At 41.3% G+C, this 21,105-nt stretch overlaps 1 protein-coding gene across 1 annotated transcript in view; it reads left to right on the top strand.

Moving 5' to 3' along the window:
- Positions 1–7,263: 7,263 nt before the first annotated feature.
- Positions 7,264–21,105, top strand: part of POU2F1 (POU class 2 homeobox 1) — a 173,764-nt gene continuing 159,922 nt past the window's right edge. The window contains exon 1 of the mRNA XM_060142215.1: positions 7,264–7,310. The gene's annotated coding sequence lies outside the window, so the exon portion shown is untranslated. The remainder of the gene's footprint in view (positions 7,311–21,105) is intronic.

Genomic DNA, 21,105 nt, shown 5'->3' with positions numbered 1-21,105 from the left:
TAGGAGGCAGGTTGGGGAGGCAGATGGCAGCCAAGGCACAGAGCAGATCTGGGGTCCAGGAGAGGGTATGGGATCAGGCAGTCTTTGGTTCAACTCTTAGCTCTGTTCCTTGCTGTATGAACTTGGACAAGTTACTTCACCTCTGCCCTTCAGATACTAAGAAAGTATCCTCAGAAAGGAGACAGACCCTCCAAAAACATTCCTACAGTAAACATGATACATTTCTCAGTTTGTTTCCTCCTTATAAGTTTAATGTAGCCTGATGACATAAGTCCAAAGCATAATTCGAGGAAAGAATCTTACAAGAGGACAAAATGATGTATTTCAAGTGCACAGCACTCTGACAGTTTGGCTTTTAAGAGTATCTAGAGCTGGAATTAGAAGTGGATTTCATCCTGCACACCAACACTGATGAGATGGCAATGACTGCCTGAAGCACTGGTTGGAAAGAATCATGTTTGAACAACAGTCAAGGGTCAGCATAGCAAAGGGTTACAGATTAAAGAAGTTGGCCAGGGGCTTGGAAGGGACGGCTGTAAGAGTAGTGCCATGAATTTGCTAACCCTGAGCCAGAGGGAACAATGGGCTGTATATCCATCAGATAGTTCTCCATCAATGATACTGAGCTTTTTGATAAGCACTGAATTGTAAAGATTTCAGTGTACATTCTCTGAGAAGTACACATATGGTACATTGTACATTAACAGTAGAAACATAAATTGCAGCAGACAGCTACAGTAAGTAGGTTTGACATCCTTTTATGCAAGTTAAGATGTGATTGGGATATTTTCACTAATTTAATAGAGGTCGTCTCCACATGCTCATGGAGGAGGACCATGGAAATATCTGAGGCAAGGTCAAAATCTTCCTTGGAAAAAATTCTGGGTATGTTGTAAGAAATGGAGAAAAAGGAGATCAAGGTCCTAATGCTTCCTATACAATGGTCATGATCATTTTATCTTGAAAGCTTTTTAGAGTCACTGCTGCCAAGCTTGCTCCACTTCAAGGAAGTATTCATAGCATATGTACCTTTAAGCAATGAAACATATTGGTTGAATCTTCCAGGACAGTAAATTTCATATATATATATATATATATGTATATCTATATACATATATATATAATTTTTTTAAAGCAGTGATACCATGTTTTAAAATGAAATCTTACCTTAAATTCTGATATAGATAAAGCAGAGACACCCCAGCTAAAGAGGAGGTAGAGGGGTTGGTCTTCAGCCTAACTTAAGGCCAGCCCTAAGGGCTTGTGAAACATGGCTTGAAAGCCCTGCTATGAGATTAATTAGCTACGAAATACACCCCTAGGTCACTAAAGAAATTAATTTGCTATATTAGAATGATAATCTTTATGAAAAGCTAAAATGTTGGAGATGTCTATAAAAATATGATAATTTTTCATTTATTCACCCAAGGTAATTACAATCATTAAAATACATTTCCCAGAGCCTGGATTCCTCAGTCTTTAACAAAACTATGTAGCAGCACCAAGAGTTAACTTCAGTACAAGGAAGTCTGTACCAGGCCCAGTCCCAGTCCCAGGATTCCCTTCAGCTGTGGAGAAGATCTGATTTGCTTGTTTCTCCTAACACGGTCTGCTCTCTTGAGAACAATGGTACTCCATTGCCCAAGAAAGCTGCAGGAATTTCAGTCTTCACATCTGCATTCCAGGCAGCATGAAGGGAAAAAGGAAGAACAAAGGAACTGCTTCTTTTAGGAGCTCTCCAAGAAAGCCCACCCAACAATTCCTTAAAACTCAAAAGCCAAAATTTAGTCGCATGGCCACACCTGGCTGCAAAGGCTTATGTGTTACCCTTCAGCAGGTTAGATTGATATATTCACAGCCACACATTACCACAGTTACCTAAGGAACATCTAGTAACAGTAACTTCTAGGCAGGCTAGGCAGACTCATCATAACCTTGTATTACTTCTATACCTTGTGTATGTGTGATTTTATATATATATATATATGAAACCATATGCATACATTTGTGTTACCACCAGCACAGTTAGGGTACAGAAAAACTCCACTACCCACAAAAAGCCTCCCATATACCCTTATAGTTATGCCTTCTCCCACCATTACCTCCTGGCAAATACTGATCTATCACTACAGTTTTGTTATTTCAAGGATGTCACATGAATGGAATCATGCAATATGATTCCTTTTGAGATTTTTCTGCTTTCCCTCAGTGTAATGCCTTTGAGATTCACTGAAGTTGTTGCACCTGTCAATAATTCGATTTGTTTTCTTTTTTACAGCTGAATAGTATTACATGTTATGAACGTACCACAGTTTGTTTATCCATTCACTCGTTAAAGGACCTTTGAATTGTTTCTAGTTTTTGGTAATTATAATAGAGTTGCTATTTGTGTATATGTTTTTGTGTGAACATAAGTTTGCATCCATGTCTATATTTTTATTATAATGAGATTACATACAAGGACATTATGTGTTAATATGTTCTCCTCCCACATGAACTATATGCACCTCCAGGATTTTGCCTGATCCAAAGCAAGTGGCATAGTGTTATGAGAGTACAGCCCCTGACCTGTGTGTTTTTTTCTTAATCATGGAATTTTATTTTATTTATTTGTTTTAATTAATTAATTTATTTATTTATTTTTGGCTGTGTTGTGTCTTTGTTGCTGCACACCGGCTTTCTGTAGTTGCGGCGAGCGGGGGGCTACTCTTCATTGCGGTGCGTGGGCTTCTCATTGCGGTGGCTTCTCTTGTTGCGGAGCATGGGCTCTAGGCGTGCAGGCTTCAGTAGTTATGGTGCGTGGGCTCAGTACTTGTGGCTCGTGGGCTTAGTTGCTCCGTGGCATGTCGGATCTTCCTGGACCAGGGATCGAACCCATGTCCCCTGCATTGGCAGGCGGATTCTTAACCACCTGTGCCACCAGGGAAGTCCCCCTGACCTGTGTTTGATTCTCAGCTCTACTGTTTAATAGTGCTGTGACATTGGGCAAGTTACTTACCACCTTTATGCCTCACTTTTCCCCATCCTGGAAAATGGAAGCAGCTGCATAATCTGCACATTTGTTCCTTGACCTGTGGAATGAGGGCTATTACATGGGAGAGTCCAAGTGGAGGCCACTAGACCCACCTCTATCTAGGAAAATAGTAAACCAAAAGGAACACTGCATTACTGGAGAGATTGCACAGATTAGTACCACCATCAAGGATGTGGAAGATGTAGGGGTGGTTATTACCACCGCATCCCCACTTAACTCTCCCATTTGGCCTATACAGAAGACAGATGGATCTTGGAGAATGACAGTGGATTACTGTAAATTTAACTGGGTGGTGACTCCCCTTATAGCTGCTGTAGATGTGGTTTCAGTGCTTGAGCAAATTAACACATCCCCTGGAAACTTGAGATATAGCTATTAATCTGGCAAATGCCTTTTTCTCCATCCCTGTTAATGAGACCCACAAGAAGCAGTTTGCTTTCAGCAAATAAACTTTCACTGTCCCACCTCAGAGGTATGTCAACTCTCCAGCTGTGCATTATAATTTAGTTCCCTGGATCTTGCTCTCCTTTCCCTTCCACAAGCTATTACACTAGTCCATTACACTGATGACATCATGCTGGTTGGACCTAGCGAGCAAGAAGTAGCAACTACTTCAGACTTACTGGTAAGACATTTGCATGTCAGAGGGTGGGAAACAAGTCTGACACAAATTCAGGGGGCTTCTACCTCAGTGAAATTTCTAGGGGTCCACTGGTGTGGGGCACGTCAAGATATCCTACAACTGAAAAAGAGGCACAATGCCTAGTGAGCTTCTTTGGATTTTGGGTGCAACAAAGCCCTCCTTGGGGTGTGTTACTCCAACCTACTTACCAAGTGACTCAAAAAGCTGGTCGTTTTGAATGAGACCCAGAATAAGAGAAAGCTCTGCAGCAGGTCCAGACAGCTGTGCAAGCTGCTCTGCCACTTGGGCCATAGGATCCAGCAGATCCAAAGGTGCTTGAAGTGTCAGTGGTAGGTAGGGATGCTGCTAGGCCCCAACAGCTGAACTGCACCTCAGGCCATTAGAATTTTAGAGCAAAGCCCTGCCATCTTCTATAGATAACTACTCTCATTTGGGGAAATAGTTCTTGGCCTGCTACTGGACTTCAGTAGAGACTGAATGCTTAACCATGGGCCACCAAATTACCACGAGACCTGAGCTGCCCATCATGAACTGGGTATTATTTGATTTATGAGGGAGTGCACAGCACTTCAAAAGAACTCCTTGAGGGGCTTCCCTGGTGGCGCAGTGGTTGAGAATCTGCCTGCCAATGCAGGGGACACGGGTTTGAGCCCTGGTCTGGGAAGATCCCACATGCTGTGGGGCAACTAGGCCCGTGAGCGACAACTACTGAGCCTGCGCATCTGGAGCCTGTGCTCCGCAACAAGAGAGGCTGCGATGAAGAGGGGCGCCCGCTCGCCGCAACTGGAGAAAGCCCTCGCACAGAAACGAAGACCCAACACAGCCCAAAATAAATAAATAAATTAATTAAATTAAAAATAAGGACTCCTTGAGTCTTCTAATTTATACAGAAACAAATCTAGGGAACATGTATGGAAATGGATATTAGGGGATTAGGATAGTAGTAGAAAGAACATAAAGTTGAATCAGGCCTTTGGACTTAGACTGGAACTTACACCACTGGTTCTCAGGCCTTCAGACTGCAGATCTGGGGACTTCTCAGCCTCTGTAATTGTATGAGCCAATTCTTTATTAGAGATCTCTTTCATATATATAAAGTTATATATATCTCCTATTGGTTTTGTTTCTCTGGAGAACCCTAATACAAGCAAGTTATATAACGTCTATATGTCTTAATTTCCCCATCCTGGAAAATGGGGATAAACAGAGTTCCTACTTCCCAGAGTTGTGAGGATTAAAAACAGTTGATACACTGAGTTTGCTGAGGTCAAAGCAGTATCTTACATGTTTTCATATCCTTAGCACCTAGTGAAGTTTATGGCAGAATGCTGATGTTCATAAATATGGTTCAATAAATGACTTGATCAATTTTTAAAATAATCCTAACATATAAAACTGTATTATTCATTATTTTTTATTCAACAAATATTTATGAGTAACTACTATGCTCAGGTATTATGCTAGGCCCTGGGCACACATTTGGGAACATAAATATTATCATCAAGAGGAAAATGAATCATTGATACAGACTATGTAAGCTTTTTTTTTTCTCACAGAGCTATTATTCTTTACATAACAATTCATTCCATAAAAATTTCCTTTTATGGACATAAAATAATAAAAAATGAATAGCACATGCACTGGCTTCAATTACTTTCTGAAAGTCATATTAATTTACTTTTTGAAACAAAGAACAAAACAAAGTTTAAACAGAAGATAAGAATTTAAATAAGGGTATTTGACTTCGTTTCTTTTAGTTAAGATGATTTCAAATTTGTTGCCCGCAGACCAGGGCCATGTACTTAACTCTTGTTTCAAATAGGTTGATGATTCTGAGACTTTCCGTATAGTAATGCTGGTGAATATAACTCAGGCCATATTTACAGATTAATTGTAACATGATTAAATTTTGCATTTCCTTAACCGTGTGTTGGTTGGTGTAGTTTGAAATAATTAGATTATAGGGTAGCCCAATTATTTGGCTTAAACAGTCATGCATACACCCTAGGGCTTAATTGCCATGAATAAATCAATGCCACCTGAAATTCATTGGCTGTCATTGACAATAGCTTTAACTGTATGTACTTGCACAGTGTAAGAAATTCAATTAGCAGGCTAAGACCCATGATTAAAACTTTAGCCATTAAAATAACTGCTGGCTATCTCCTAGAGATCAGTTTTTTTCTCAGTGTAGAATCTGTAATCCTACCCAATTTAAACTTTACAGTCATTTTTCTCAAGACAGACTATCTAGTTTTTTTTTTTTTTTACTTTGGTTAACCATGAAATACAGTACACTTCTCTTTAAAAAACATGGGGAAATCATAGGGCTTAAAAATTCGTAAAATAATTAGACCAGGGTCTTGTCCAGGAAAATCTACCATTAAAGATAAAGAAATCTTAGAACATTATGACTAGTTACAAAAAAAGATATTTACAACGGAAAACGCCTCATATTTACTCTGAGAAGCAGCAAAGTAAAATTCATGATGAAGCTACCGCTGATTTCGACATTTTTATTTACTAGGTCGTCGGTTTCCAGTTTACTGTTAGGTTTTAAAAGATGTTCCTAAGCGAAAGGAAAGGGAGAATGCTTATCCATAGGCCGGGGGGTCGGCTATTTCTTACGATCCGGTGAGCGGCGAGCGAGGCGCGTGAAACAAGGGTAGGGGCGGGAATTAGCGACTTAATAAAACTCCCAGCTAGCGAGGAAGTTAGCTGGGTGTTAGACACAAATAGAGCAGAACAGATTTGGGGCTAATTAAAACCACCACAGGACACTCCCCCTTGCGTTAGCGGGGCCGGGTCTCCAGCATTCGCAGAGCTGGGGGCGGGGTCTAGTTCGGATTCAAATTTAAAGCGGGATGCCCGCGCGTGGCCCAGCAGGTGCCTCCAGCCCTGCTCCCCGCGGAAGGCGTTTCCGCCCCTACCTGCCCAGAGGGCCGGAAATTACCTAGAGGGGAACGGCCCCTCCTTTGTTGTCAGTGTTTCAACAGCACGGAAAGCCTTAAAAAGTGCGCAGCGTAGAAGACGCGCGCTGGTTCGCCCACCGATACTCCACGCTTCTCCACCCTCTTGGCCGCTGTGTCCCCTGCGCTTCTTTTAGAATGCCACTGGGGGAAACCGGAGTAAAACTGGGAGGGGAGTGAGGCGGTAGGAGTAGGGATGATAGTAACAAGGCACAAGTGCTCCCTGTACTACCCTTCACAGATTACGCAACGGGAGGCAGCCAAGGGGAAGTAGCGCATGCGCGGACTGCTTTTCAGGCGCGCGGAGAACGTCGCGCATGTGCAGAGCCCAGAAGGAAAAAAGAAGCGAAGGGGTGACTGGCAGGTTGAGGGCGCTTTAGCTACTGAAGAACCACAGCGGCCAGGGGGCGCGTGCGCAGAGCGCCCGAAGGGGTGGGGCTCTTCCAAGGGGACGGCCTCGCGCGCCCCCTGGCGCGCGCCCGGGGAGAGGAGGGAGCGGGAGGGGGCGGAGAGGAGGGAGGAGGCATGGAGGGCGGGAGGGGGGAGGGGAGCCGGAGCGAGGGAGGGTTTATCGACCGGGCGATTTTGGTTAAAATATTCAAAATGGCGGACGGAGGAGCAGCGAGTCAAGATGAGAGTTCAGCCGCGGCGGCAGCAGCAGCAGGTAATCATTACAGCATTTTACATATTCATATTCATACTCAACCCCGGCTCCCGCTGCCCCCCCCGCGACTTAGCATAATTTATTAGTACTCAGGATTATTATAATTAACGGCGGGGAGATGGGGGGCCGGGGAGCACGGAACCCCCGCCGGGCGCCGAACGGAGGGGGAAAGAGGCTCGGAGAGGCCAGGCGGAGGGGGAAGACAAGGGGCAAAGGGGGCTGCGATCCACCGCGCTCCTCCTGCCCCAGCCCACCCCGCTGCCGGCTCGCCCGCCCGCCGGCACCGGCCCTCCTTCTCAGCCGGCCGCCGCCGCCGCCGCCTCCTCGCCGCCGAGCCCGAACCCGAGCGGGTCCGCGGCGGGGCCGCGGGGCCGCGGGGGCCGGGGCAGAGGGAGAGGACAATAAAGACATTTTACATATTCATAGCTGCTGGGGCGGCGGGGCGCGGGCGGGCGACCCGGGCCGGGCGGGCGCGGGTTGGGGGGGGGCGTGGAGGGGGAATGGAGGTGGCGGTGAGCACAATGCCGGGGAGGCGGCGGGGCCGGAGCGGACCCCGGCGGCCGGACAGCCGCACGCGTCCTCCCCCCGGGAGCGGGCCGGGGCGGGGGGGCGCTTCCCACCGCGGGGGGCGGCCCGGAGGGCGGCCGGGGGTGCGCCTGTGGAGAGCGCTCTGCCGGCGCCCGAGCCCCGCCGCCGCACCGGGGTCCGAGCGGGGCTGAGCCCGGGGGTCACGGACTCGGGCACCTCGGCCGCGCCCCACTTATCTCCAGTGTAGCGGCCTGACCCGAGCCAGGCCTGCGCTGTAGGTGGGTAGGGGTGAGCGGTCGCGGGCGCTGCGAGGTGGCCTCGGGGCGGAGGGGGTGGGGAGCCCGCGCAGGGGTCCGCTTCTCCCCCTTGGGGGCGGACTGGGTTGAAAGCGGCCCTTGGGGAAAGTTGCCCTCCGAGGGGCAGGTCCTGCCGGGCCGCCCCATGTGCTCCGGGCCAGCGGTAAGGGGTCTCAGTGGGTCCTGGTAAAGCCCCCTGTCCCCGGGCGGCCGTGGATTCCCGAGGGAGTTGGGCTGAAGGTGCTTGGCGCGGTCTGATCTCTGTCTCCCCCTGCCCCTTCCCGGCCCCCCTCCGCCTCTGCGCTTGACCCGGACCGACGGGGTCCGGGGCCCTCGAGGGCCTCTCGCTCCCAGGCCCCAGAAGCGCCCGCAGGCCTTCCAGGAACTCGGATGTAAAGCGCTGCCCTCCTGCCCCTGACCCAGAGCCGGCTGGGCTGACAAGTTGATAATATTCTTGGTTTCCCCTCTCCGGCTGGGAGTTGGGTAGGGGCGGGGATCCCCCTCCCTGGTTCTGTACTCCTGTTTTCTTGCTGGGTGCCGGGTCCTCTCGATTCTCTGGTTAGCTGAACCTCTCTCATTTGAATAATGTCTAATTCGGGGAGGTTTATATTATTGAAATGGCCGCCTGGCTTTCCCCGCCTCTCATGTTTAGTAATTCAGACCTTTAATAACAGCCACTCACAGCCCAACGCCGTGTTTATATTTTACATTCGCCCCATGTGCTTTTGTGGTTCGATATGATTCTTTTTTTTTTTCCTTGGCAATCCACAGGGCTCTGAGATCAAACCCAGGCTGTGCTGGGAAGAGAAGGGGGAGAGCTAGGCCTTGGCTCCTCTAGCAGTGGCCTAGGCCTCATGATCTCTGCCGCTTGATTTATTTACTAATAACCAAAATGATTCGCCCCCCCCACCAACTTCCACACACATACCCCTACTCCGCGGGCAAAACAAACCCTCTTGGGGCCTTAGCAGCGTTCAGACAGCTCCGAGCTAAGCATCAGCTCTGTCGTGTTTTGTTTTCTCTTAAAAAGACTTTCTTAGAGTTTGCCGTAATATTGGGCCTAAGAAAAAAAAATCCATGACTTCTCATTTTCAGAGGCGAATGAAACCTATTTTGGTTTAATACAAATAAATCACTTTGTTTTGGGGCTAGTTCACCCCTGCCCCTTGGCTCCTACCCCCAAGTTAAACACTTTCAGGCTTTGTAAAGGTCTGCAGGATTTGTAGAAACCAGTAGTTTTTTCTAGGAGTTGTAGAATAGGTAGGTATTTTAGAAATTCCAATTAACAGCACTTTCAAAATTCCTCAGTGCTGCCTTCCCTTTTCAGCCTCTTCAGTCTAATTTAAAATGGGCTGATATTAATTTTGTGCCATCACTGTCATAGACTTGCTTATTTTAATTGTAGCACTCCTGAAAACAGAAATGGGGTTATGGTTTTTTTTGAGTGTTTGTGTCATGGTTAAATGAGTGAAAATAGAAGAATAAACACAGGCACTGTGTCTACCCTGATCTTGGAACCTACTCCCCTCCCAGCACACCGACCCTGCGTTCTTTAAGTTGCCAGGATTGATTTTATGTTTTATGTAGACTTAGGACATTTGGTCTGTGAAAGGCAGATAAACTTTTGCTATTTAAAGAAATAGTAATTTTGATTTGGTAGCTTTCCCTCGGTAAAGTTTTCTTTCTTTTTAATTTTGTATAGTTCTAATGTGTTTTTATTAAAAACATGGTGTTGCTTCTCATTGGTGGATTTTTAACCCCGGCTAGTAAAGTATCAGAGAAGTGTTGTTTTAACACCAATGTGTTTAATCTTTGAAATTATATTAAGGCAGTTGATGGTCATTTGCGAGATACATATTTTGTGGGACATTAATCTTCAGTTTAATTGACAACAAAATTCTAGATTTAATGGGCTAAAAGCAAGCCAATTTCAAATAACCAGTTCTTACTATTCTTTTACCTCCAGTATGCTGGCCCTGAATGCAGCAGGAAAAAAAAAATCTGTAGCTTTCCTGAGAATGTTCAGGTGAATAACTGCTTCAGAGACCTGAAGCATGAGGTTGGATAGACCAGAAAACAGTAATATGATTTCATGCCTTCAATAGCATATGTGTTTGCACCCGATTCCCAAGATGTGGTCAAACTGATGATGTCATTGAACAGAGGACAAGGTGCAGCTAATTTGATTTATTGTCCCGAGATGAAGTGTAGCAGTGAAACCTTCTCATAGGAAAACCATTTATCTCAGGACAGTTTCCTTTATAGCTGCAATTTAACCACTACCAAGGCTGTAGATATTTTATCCAAGATGATAAAATGTACGTTGCCTTTTACAAACAAAATTTTTTTCTTCAGTTTTTGTGATACAGGAAAGGATGACTATTGTTAACTGGCCTTATATTTTGGTTGGCTTTCCATGCTATTGTAAAAATTCATTTCCTCAAATTCTCATTTGGAGACTATGGTTTTAAATAAGTATAATCACAGAAGTGATCCATGAGCATGCTTTAGATAGGTTCTTTATAATCCCCCAAACTCCGGTAAAAAGCTGTGTTTCTTGATTTAATCAGAGCATAGCCTGGGATAAAGGAGAGATCATATTGGCCTTAGTAGCTATTTCAATGAGTAAAGTGAACTTGATGAGGATGAGGGCTGTATATTCTGTTACGTTGAAATTATAGTGTTTAAGATAAGGTAGAATACTTACAGTAAAGCGTGTGCTTTGCAAACAGATTTTTAAAAAAATAATTCAGAATTCTTTTTGGATTGTCTTAATTTAGTCTAGACAAGTTGTACATTTTATTTTGATTGATTAGTGATTTTTAAAATTGTTCCACTGTGAGATAGTGATTCCACATATGATTTTTGACCTATTAGATTTTCCTGTCAGACATTTTCCATCATATTTTTAACTAGTTTATCTTAAAGTGATGATTAAAATGTCCTGGGAATGTGGTAGAATTGCTGTGACTTATTCCTAACTCTAACTTGTGAGCCAAGCTTGATAGAGTATTTTAGGTTACTTTTGAGCCTTCATAAGTTTATAACCTGCCTGTCTCCTTTTGTATCTGTCAGGTGGCTTCCCACGAGTTTTCAGAAAACCCATTGTTACTTCTTTCTTAACTTGCCCCATCTAGTAATTATAATGGTACTTATGAATTTAGGTCTTGAAAATTTATGTGACAGCTGACCAAATATTTTTAATTTCTAAAAGGACCGTTCTTCCAAGCCATTACTGTTCAAGTAATTTTCAACCTCGGCCCCAAACTAATTTCTAATTCCTTTCATTTTGTCATTGTCAAAAATCCCAGTAGTCAAGGAAAAAACAAATAGCGACTATTATTCAGGTTTAAATGGTGTCGTATTCTGCCATATTTTAAATTCACTATTCTCTGCTTTGATAGGCAGTATAAAGAAGAAGGAATAAAATGTGTTTCATTGCTGCATAGGTTGAAGTAATTGTTAATCTGTTATTCATCTGGTCAGTGGATTTTGGAATAAGTTTAGGACTCAATGTTGAATTGCTCTTATAAAGCCACCAAAGATGTTTAAAGGAGCCTTGAATATCTTAAGCAGGTGGTTCTAAAATGACAGAACTGGAAATTTGAATGTTGCCTTTCATAAGTATTTTCCATTAAAAATGAAACATTTAAAATTTCTTGAATCTGTATTGCTTGATCTTGAGTTTAGGTGTGTGGGTTTGTATGTTTAAGTTGTGTTTTTAAAATTGGTCTCTCACTTTCATGAATGTCTGTTCCTTTGTGCTAGGAGGACTATAATATAATGTAGTAGTGATTGCCTTAATGTTATCAGTTATTTTTGTTTTGTTTTTAATGTTGAAAGCCCACAGCTTTAGTCTTCTTTCAAGCACTATTAAAATTAATTTTCTTTTAAAATGCTGGTGTATGACTGTCATTAATTTGCTTTTATACAGGTGTTGGTTCAGTTACAGTTTTTGTGATTAGTAAAGACTTACTATGAAGCCTAATTTTAAGCAGGAATGTGTTTTCCTAATGGAAATGATTGTATTTAGAACTATTTAAATAATTATTGTTTGCAGAACAAGTCACAGACAAAACATGTCTCTTTTTGGCCACCCATGTTCTTGTTTCTTTTGCCTCCTTTAATGTTAAATGCCTGAGCAAACATGTTTATTACTTATTTCTCAAGGAAATCTAATATTAGGTATTAGAGTGTGGATTTGATTGTTATACATCTGCCTTATTTGAGTTTCTGTATCCCTCCTAAATGAATCCTTTCGTCCTTTTCCTCTTTATAGGGAACTCTTTGGGCCAGAATTTTGCTTAATTCTTATCCTGATTGTGTTGCTTAAAAATATCTTTTTGAGTGAAATCAGGGTTGAAAGAGGTAATAATTATGGTTCACGGATTACTTATCCATCTTCTTTTGCTGAATGTTTTTGCACATTGTTGACATTTTGTAAATAAAGATAGTTGAATAACTTAATAGATTTATATTTCTTCTTAGGAATAAATTGGTTTTATTTTGTACTGAAATATTTTTGACTATGTTCTAAACTGGCAGTGAGCCCTTATAAACTCTTTCGGCGGTAATAGCAATGGAAATAAAAATAGCATGAGTGGAGCCAGTGCTTGACTTACTGATGCATGTACAGTATATTTAGAATTTGGAATATGAGAATTGTCTTGAGTTTCAGAACCTCTGATGTGAAGAAGCTCTGTTTATAGAGTTCTGTGTTTTTACCGCAGGATATTAATTTATTGAGCATTGATAAGATATTTGTACTCAGTGACTGATAAAACGCCTTTGTTTTTGTTTATTTTCCCAGTTAAGCAAATACTCAAGTTTTCAGTGTTGCCTAGATTTTGCAGATAGGCCTAGCAATGAGCAAAAGAAAAATCAGCAAGCCTCTAGATTTATCAGATTCTTTTTAAAAGTACTATCCAGGAAACTAGATATTCATCCAGAAGGGGATACATAATACTAATTTTTAAAATGACAGCGTGAAGCACCAAACTTAGCTCAGTGTGAATGTTGGTAGTAGATTTACTCAGCCTGTGATATTGAAAGTCCTTGCAAGTACAGTTTAATTTGTCACATGATTTATTTCATAATTCTCTGTGTAACTTTATTGGTTTTTTATGTTGGAGTCATAGCTCTAGTATATAAAGTTAAATCATTAAGTTGGTAAAGTAATAAAAATTATGGGTAGGCCTTTTTTTCTTTGGACTGGTGAGCTTTCTCATTGCAACAGAAGGTATAAACAGGAATGGCTAGGAAGTGAACATTTTGTTGTGTATGTTAAACAGCTCAATTGTTTTTGGGACTTCCCTGGCCATCCACTGGTTGAGACTCTGAGCTTCCAAGGCAGGGAGCGAGGGTTTGATCCCTGGTTAGGGAACTAAGATCCCACATGCCAAAAAACAAAACAAAACAGCTCAGTTGTTTTTAACACGTGGTCATCTCCTCCAGAAACGGAGTTGTACTGACTAGCTTTCCAATCTGCAGAGTGAATATATTTTTTAGAGAAAAGTGACTTAGCTATTTTCTTGTTTTAGTATACTTATTTTAATAGTCTGCTTAGTGAAAAAATGCTTTTTTTTTTGCTGATTCATACTGCAGTAGGCAAGTATATTTTAATCAACCTTTTAAAAATAATTATTTAAACATTTCTTAGCTTGCAAAAAAATATCTGCTGCTTTGTACGTGGTCCCTATGCCAGTTGTCTTTGGGGCTAACAAGGGAATATAAGACTTTGCTGTGGAAGACTGCTGTGGCATTTACTTAGCAGGGAAAAATTTTAAAGCAGTGTATATACAGTTGGCCCTCCACATTGGTGAGTTTGGTATCCGTGAATTCAACCAACTGCAGATCGAAAATATTGGAAAGAAATATTCCAGAAAGCTCCAAAAAGCAAAGCTTGAATTTGTTGTACCTGGCAACTATTTACTTAGCATTTACATTGTATTCAGTATTATAACTAATCTAGAGATGATTTAAAGTATGTAAGAGGATAGGCATAAGTTATATGCAAATATAACACCCTCTTATATAAGGAACTTGAGCATCCCTGGGTTTTGGTATCCTTGAAGATTCTGGAACCAATCACCTGTGGTTACCAAGGGATAATTGTAATTACATATTAAAATTTATAATAGATAATAATGATCAGAGTAGAAATCAAAGTGTGTCCAAGTGTGTAAGAACCAAAGCATCCTAGAACTGTTGTAGCTGGAAGGTAATTTAGATACAATCTATCCTAAAACCTTTACAGATGAGGAGGCATTATTCTCAGGCGGTTTAGTGACTTGCCCACAGTCTCTTCACTATTGAGTAATGGACGAGAACACAAGACTTTCTAGTCTCCTCCTCCCCATGCCCCCATCTCTCCCTCTACCACATTGCTGCTAGTCAGAGCAGACTTTTAGTAGAAGGTGAGATTTTTAAGCTGAATTTAAAAGGGTGAAAAGAATTTAGAGGAATGGGAAGACATTGCCAGGGAGGTTGTGTTCAAGATTGTGCTGTATACATAAAAACTGAGGTATTCTATGTGCAGGGAGGCCATTGGAGGTTTTTGAAGTAAGGAATCCTATGACAAAAGCGGTCAGTGTTCTAGGATTAATATGGTGGTGTGCAAGTTGATTTGAAATAGGAAGGGAGACATTGGATCCATGGAAACCAGTATATAAAAATTAAGGTATGTGGTTTGTTGACTAATTGCTTTAAGCTATAGAGATACAAACATAATAAGACAATTACTGGACCTGAAGAGGCTTTCACTCTAACAATGATGTAATGAAAATAGATAATCCATAGTAAGGATGTTGAGAATGTTGTCCAGTTACATCACACAGAATAAGGACCTTTGGGAGAAATTCTTGCCTAGTCCTTACAGTAAGAACTCCCTTATTTCTGACCAATGGTTTTGTTTTTAGTCTTCTGGACACTGAACTAATTGACTTTATTTCCTTTTCAAATCAAACTGCAGTGTTTAGACCAAATTATTAATCTGAAAGTTTAGATAGGCAATTATGGTATCCATAATTTTTCTTAGCCCCATTCCCAGTTCCATTTTAGGTCCTTAATGTTTTGTTTTGCATTTGTTTTATTGCTTCCATCTTTAAACTCCTGTTATTTTGTCTTTTATGTGGGCTACGTTATATCCTTTCTGGAGCAAGGCAGTATAAATACAATAAAATTACTGTAACCATGACATAATGATACTGTGTGTATTTTTATAGTCCCTTGAAATTTATAGCAGCACTCTCATTTTCATTAACTCATTTGCTCCTTTCAGGAAATATTATTATGCCCATTTTATTTTTGAGTAAAATGAAGCCCAGATTAAGTGACTTTCCCAAGGTTATGTGCTTAATGAGCACAGAATGTGTTTGGGGAATAGCAAGACTTCTAGGTTAGCTATTACTGAGGCTGCATATTGGAGAGTGGTGGAAGGCAGGTTGGGACTCTGTTCTGGAGAGCTCTGAATGCTGTGGGTTGGTGATGCAGGAGTTTGGATTTCATTTGCTTGGCAGTAAGGAATCACTGAAGTTTTTTGCTCTGGACCAAGGAGCCATAATCAAAGTCCTTAAAGTGTTTAGCAGCTAATTAGAGTCAAAGAGGATAGCAGGATTTTGAGCTTAGATTATCAAAAGCAGTGCCATGAACAGAAGTAGGGGAGTTGGAAGACGGAACCGTTTGGGGGAATAGGCGATGAATTCAATTGTAGACCTGTCGTTTGAGACATGATTGGGTGGCTCTTATGAGGTTGCAAGTTTATTGTGAAAATCAAGAAAGTTTTACTGGATTAAATGTGTGATAAACATACAAATAATAGGATTGAGATTTATGCTCATGCCACTTTGAGTGTGGACTGAGCATTGAGTCTGAACATTGTAAATTCTAGGCATCTCATTTTGGCTTTGACACTGGCTTCAATAGTTGTTTCAACAATAAGATGGTGATAATACCATTGTTACAGGGATGCTGTGGGGAATAACAAATTGATAGCAGAAGCATTTTTAAAGTACTGTAATAGTTTTTCTTACATGAGCAGAAGAGTAGAATCAGCAGTTTTATTACTTGTGCTGCTGTAGAGAGGGAGAAGCTTTAGCTTTTAGATTGATTCTGTGGGACACCATACTGCAGGTTGTACATTTCCATGTGCAGCCAGCACCTGGGGAGAGGGAGGTACACCCTAATACTCTTGAAAACTACACAATGGAGGTATTGCATTGTGGCAAACATAAACTTGTCCTTGATTTCAGGGCATTCTCTTATCTCACACCCATCCCTGCCTATGCATTCTTATCTTTTACTACTTCCTTAAATAGCATGACTCAACAATTCCACCAGGAAGTCCCCTTATAGGCCCACCACAAACAGTTTCTTTTATCAGGTTTTAAGTTTTTTAAAAATCGCCGTAAAACTTTGTGTTGAAGAGCTGTTCTGGGAGGGTGGCTATATTTATTCTGAAGCGTGGGCTCTCCTCTCCTCTCCCACTTCACAGTTCTGTCATATGACCTGAAAGTAAGCCCACTGTTTTGGTCAGTCTGGTGTTTGGGATGCTCTGTGAGAACCTTTGCTCACAGGCTCACACTGTCCCCTCCCTTGGAATGTCGTGGTATGTGGTGTGGTATAGTGAAAGTGGCACTTGGAGTTGGGAGACCTGGGTTCCCCCAGGTGACTGGGACAAATTACTTCACCACTGATTTTTTTCTTCTTCTTCTTTTACATTTGTAAATACGAGAGTTTTCAAACAAAAGGCCATTGGAGTTCTTTTCAAAATGAATTTTAGGCAGAAGCTTAATGTTAAAAGGTAAGAGTGGAGCTGTTCTGATTGAGATGGGCACAGGGGCAGTGAAAGCATCCTCCCTCTACTCTCCACAGTGGCCCTTAAGACCCTTCCACAGGATCCTTAGGACTCCTGCTGGGTGCACTGTTTGAAAACAGTTATCCTTATTTATCATACGGGACCTATCTGTCCTTTAGTCTATCTCCACAAATAGCTGATCTCTCAAGCCTGTGCTTCTGTCCTACTTTGTCTGAATTTAGCACTTAATTTGTGTTCATTTAGCTAATTCAGCACTTCATTATACACAGTCTTATTTTTTTCTCTAATTGAGTTATATAAGTAAATCTTGTCTCCTCCTAAGAGCCTTGAGAGCAGGAGCACACTGCCAGGGACAGAGTAGACATTTAGCAAATGATGCTTGATTGATTAAATTAGGGGTTCTCAATCTTTGCTGGGATAAGACTTGTCCATGGAACTTTTTCAGCATGCAGAGGCCCAGACCTTACCACCTGAGTTTCTAATAAAAGTAGAGGTGTGGTCATCCATAGTTTTAAAAAGTTTGTAAAAAATGATTCAGTAGCATTGAATGATTGCTTGTTGCATTTCAAAATTATTGCTTACAGTATCTTCAGCTTCTCAATGCACCGTAAAGGCTCCACAGTGGAAAGACAAACAGAGAACTAGGAAACTTGGATCCTTATTCTGTTTGTAGCATTATCTAGCTTTATGATGTTGAACAAATCACTTGACTTTTCTGGCCCATAGGATTCTAAATTGACAAATTATGTTTTATTTTCATACTTTGTTTTTCTTTTTAAGCTGTGGCGTTCTTCAAAACATGTTTTTGGGTGAAAACCAGTAAACACAACAGATACTTTGAGTAGCTTGGCTTCCATCTGAATACCATTTTAATAGACGTATTAAGAATACAGAACATGATAGGCTTGATCCTAACTCAGCAGCAGAGCTAAAACATATGGGGAGTCTGAAAGGTAGTATTTAGATTTTAAACTTGAAACATCTTACTAGAATGTGAATGAGCAAGAACAGTAAGCTAATCAGGAACTGTAATATGTGAGCATGAACTGGATTGTAATTAACCAACCTGACTGGTCCTTCTGCATTCATTTAATTCAATAAATATAGAGCTTTCTTCTATTCCTTGCCATGCACCCAGCACTGGAGAAAGAGTAGTGAATAAGACAGATACTGTCTCTGTCCTCTCAAAGCTTACAGCATTTGGGCAAGTCATACATTAAATAACGCTGTTCACAGTTAATTGAGTAAAATATGGGAGATTCAGAATACTCTGAATAAGATGAGGACATAAGCGTAAGATAGGGACACCTAATCTGGACAAAAGGATTTAGGATGGGCTTCTGAGGAAGCAGTGTTTTCACTGAGACATGAAGGGTGACTGAAAGTTAACAGTTCAAGTCTGGGAGTAGGAAGTGCGGTTGAAAATGTTGCAAAGGGAGCAACATATACATAATTCTTGAAACAGTGAAAATGCGGCACTTTCAAGGAACTGAAGTTCGGCCTGGCTGGTCCAGGAAGAGTAAGATTTAGCTGTAGAGCTGAAGATGATTTCCAAATTATGAGGCTATTTTCATGATCTTTGTCATTTTTTAGTGGCCAAATACACAGGCAAAATTTGTGGAAGAGATTCCATAACTTCTAACAAATGTATTAATTTCTAGTGATAACAGTAATAAATAATGTTTACCACGTCTTTGTGCCAGTTACTAAGCTTTACATGCGTTTTCATATTAATCTTCACAATGACCCCATGAAGTGTGTACAGGTGTCATCCTCTTCATCTTTCAGGTGAGAAAACTATACAGTGTAAAGAGGCTAAGTGGTACACCTAGGTCTCTGACCTATTTGGTATAGCTGTATGCAATTAAGAGCATTACTATGCTCTTAACCATTAACTTCTGCTTCCAGTCAAGTTGAATGATGAACTATTTAGCAACTATTTCTGAGTTTATCCTTAGTGCTCTTATGCAGTTCCCAGTTCCATATTGTGTGGTCTAGAATCAGTGGTGCACTCATCTCCATCTTGCAGTTTGGGGAGATGGACAATTGATTAGCAGATTTAATATTAACCTAGCTTTCAAGCATACCCAGTTGTTGATTATAAAAATATTTTGAAGCTGTTTGTATATAGATTGCTGATTCTGGTAATCCATAAATCCTGAACATTTTGGAATTATATTTTAAACTGAAGCTACTTGCCGATGTTAACATTCAGATAATTTTCATTTGGGGCATCATTTATTTTTTTTGTTGTTGGCTAGATAGGAAATTAGGACGTGTGTAAAATATTTTAATGTTTCTCAAATGAGTTGTGACTTAAAATTGATACGCTGGCAAGTACTGGGGATTTGTTTACTACTCCCCTTCCCCCCACCAAGCTGTAATTAAGCCAGCTTTCAGTTGAAGAAACATGACAGTTGATTATTGTTTCTGATAAGTTAGTCATTTAATGGTATTGGTATTCCCTATCATATACACCCTGCTTAATCCTTCCCCGTATCACCCTGTTTATTGTTACAGTGTTTGTGTCTGAAACATTTTTCTTTACACCACGGTGCAGAGGTACTTCCCTCTGAGTGCTTCTTCATGCAGTCAGCCAAGAAGTCTGTTTTGGCCGACTGTAATATATATTAACCCATATGCCAATCACAGTTAGGAAGGAATTGGTGAAAATCCTCTGATGTTATGAGAGACATTGTAAACATCACAGAAGCCTGAGAAGACAAGTTAACAATTTTATGAGTATTCCTGGAAGAAATCATGGTGTGATTTCAGAGGATTAGACTGTAGTGTCAGAGCCATTGCCAGTTCCATGATGCTGGAATCACATCTTAATAGTTCCATCCTGCTATAAGACCCAGTATGGTGCTGATTCAGTGATTGAACCCCTTTCCTGGAATGCTCCTGTTGGTGTGCAGACCTGTGTACCCTAATTAGATGCACAGTGCATTCACATCCATGCTCATACCCCAGGTGTGCCTGCCCCTCTCATGTATGTGTACATAATTTAAAAAGGAGGGACTTCCCTGGTGGTGCAGTGTTTAGAATCCCCCTGCCAATGCAGGGGACAGGGGTTTGAGCCCTGGCCCAGGAAAATCCCACCTGCCATGGGACAGCTAAGCCCATGCACCAGAACTCCGTGCTCTAGAGCCCACGAACCACAACTACTGAGCCCATGCACCACAACTACTGAAGCCCGCATGCCTAGAGCCCATGCTCTGCAGCAAGAGAAGCCACTGCAATGAGAAGCCTGCGCACTGCAACGAAGAGTAGCCCCCGCTCACCGCAACTAGAGAAAGCCCACGTGCAGCAATGAAGACCCAACACAGCCATAAATAAATTGATTAAAAAAGAAAAAAAAGGAGTCAGTGTACATCCTACTTTTTTTTTTTTTTTTAAACATGGTTCCCTATTCTTTAAGATTTACCCAGGTAAATAAACAGTCCTTTTTATTTGCTAGGCACAACCTCTGGGTAATTTCAAGGCTAATCTTTTTTTTTTTTTTTTAAGATCTTTTAACTTTATTTAGTTGAGTGACTTCTAGTGGCATAAATAACAAGCGATAGCATGATCGTTGAATTATTACTCACAGTGGCTGTAGCTGATCAAGGTTGAGTCGTCTTAGGTTAGTCAAAGAGGCCCAGTGAAGTAAGTCACTGGAGGGGCAGTTTTCACCTTGTCTTATAAAACTGGAAAATATTGACATGTCTGCAGGTTTCAGTTCTTCAAAAACTAACCTAACCTGCCTTTTTACCTAATAATTTTTCACAAATATCCTTCCACACCTTACCTTATCCTTTTTAATGGTTACACATTATTTTATTGTATTGATGGACCAACCTATTTACTTGTTCTTTTTTGGTGTATGTTAGATTTTTTCCATAGTTGTAGATACAGTGTTCTGTTTTGTTTTTTTAAAGATAAATCATTAGGAATAGAATTGTAGCATAAAAAAATTACACACTTAAAAATTTTGTACATGTCAGATTGCCCTTGAGAGAGGTACCATTCTATATTTTTACCTATACTACATATTTTATGTACAATAATTAATAGTATCATTTTCCCTGCAGTGTCTCTTTTAAATTTTTGATATGTTGATAGATGAAACATTGTTTTAATTTTCATAGTTTTGCTCTAAGTCGAACATCTTATT

Source organism: Lagenorhynchus albirostris, chromosome 2 (assembly GCF_949774975.1).
Source record: "Lagenorhynchus albirostris chromosome 2, mLagAlb1.1, whole genome shotgun sequence".
In the NCBI taxonomy this organism is placed as follows: Eukaryota; Metazoa; Chordata; class Mammalia; order Artiodactyla; family Delphinidae; genus Lagenorhynchus; species Lagenorhynchus albirostris.
This window is presented reverse-complemented; position numbering and strand designations above follow the sequence as displayed.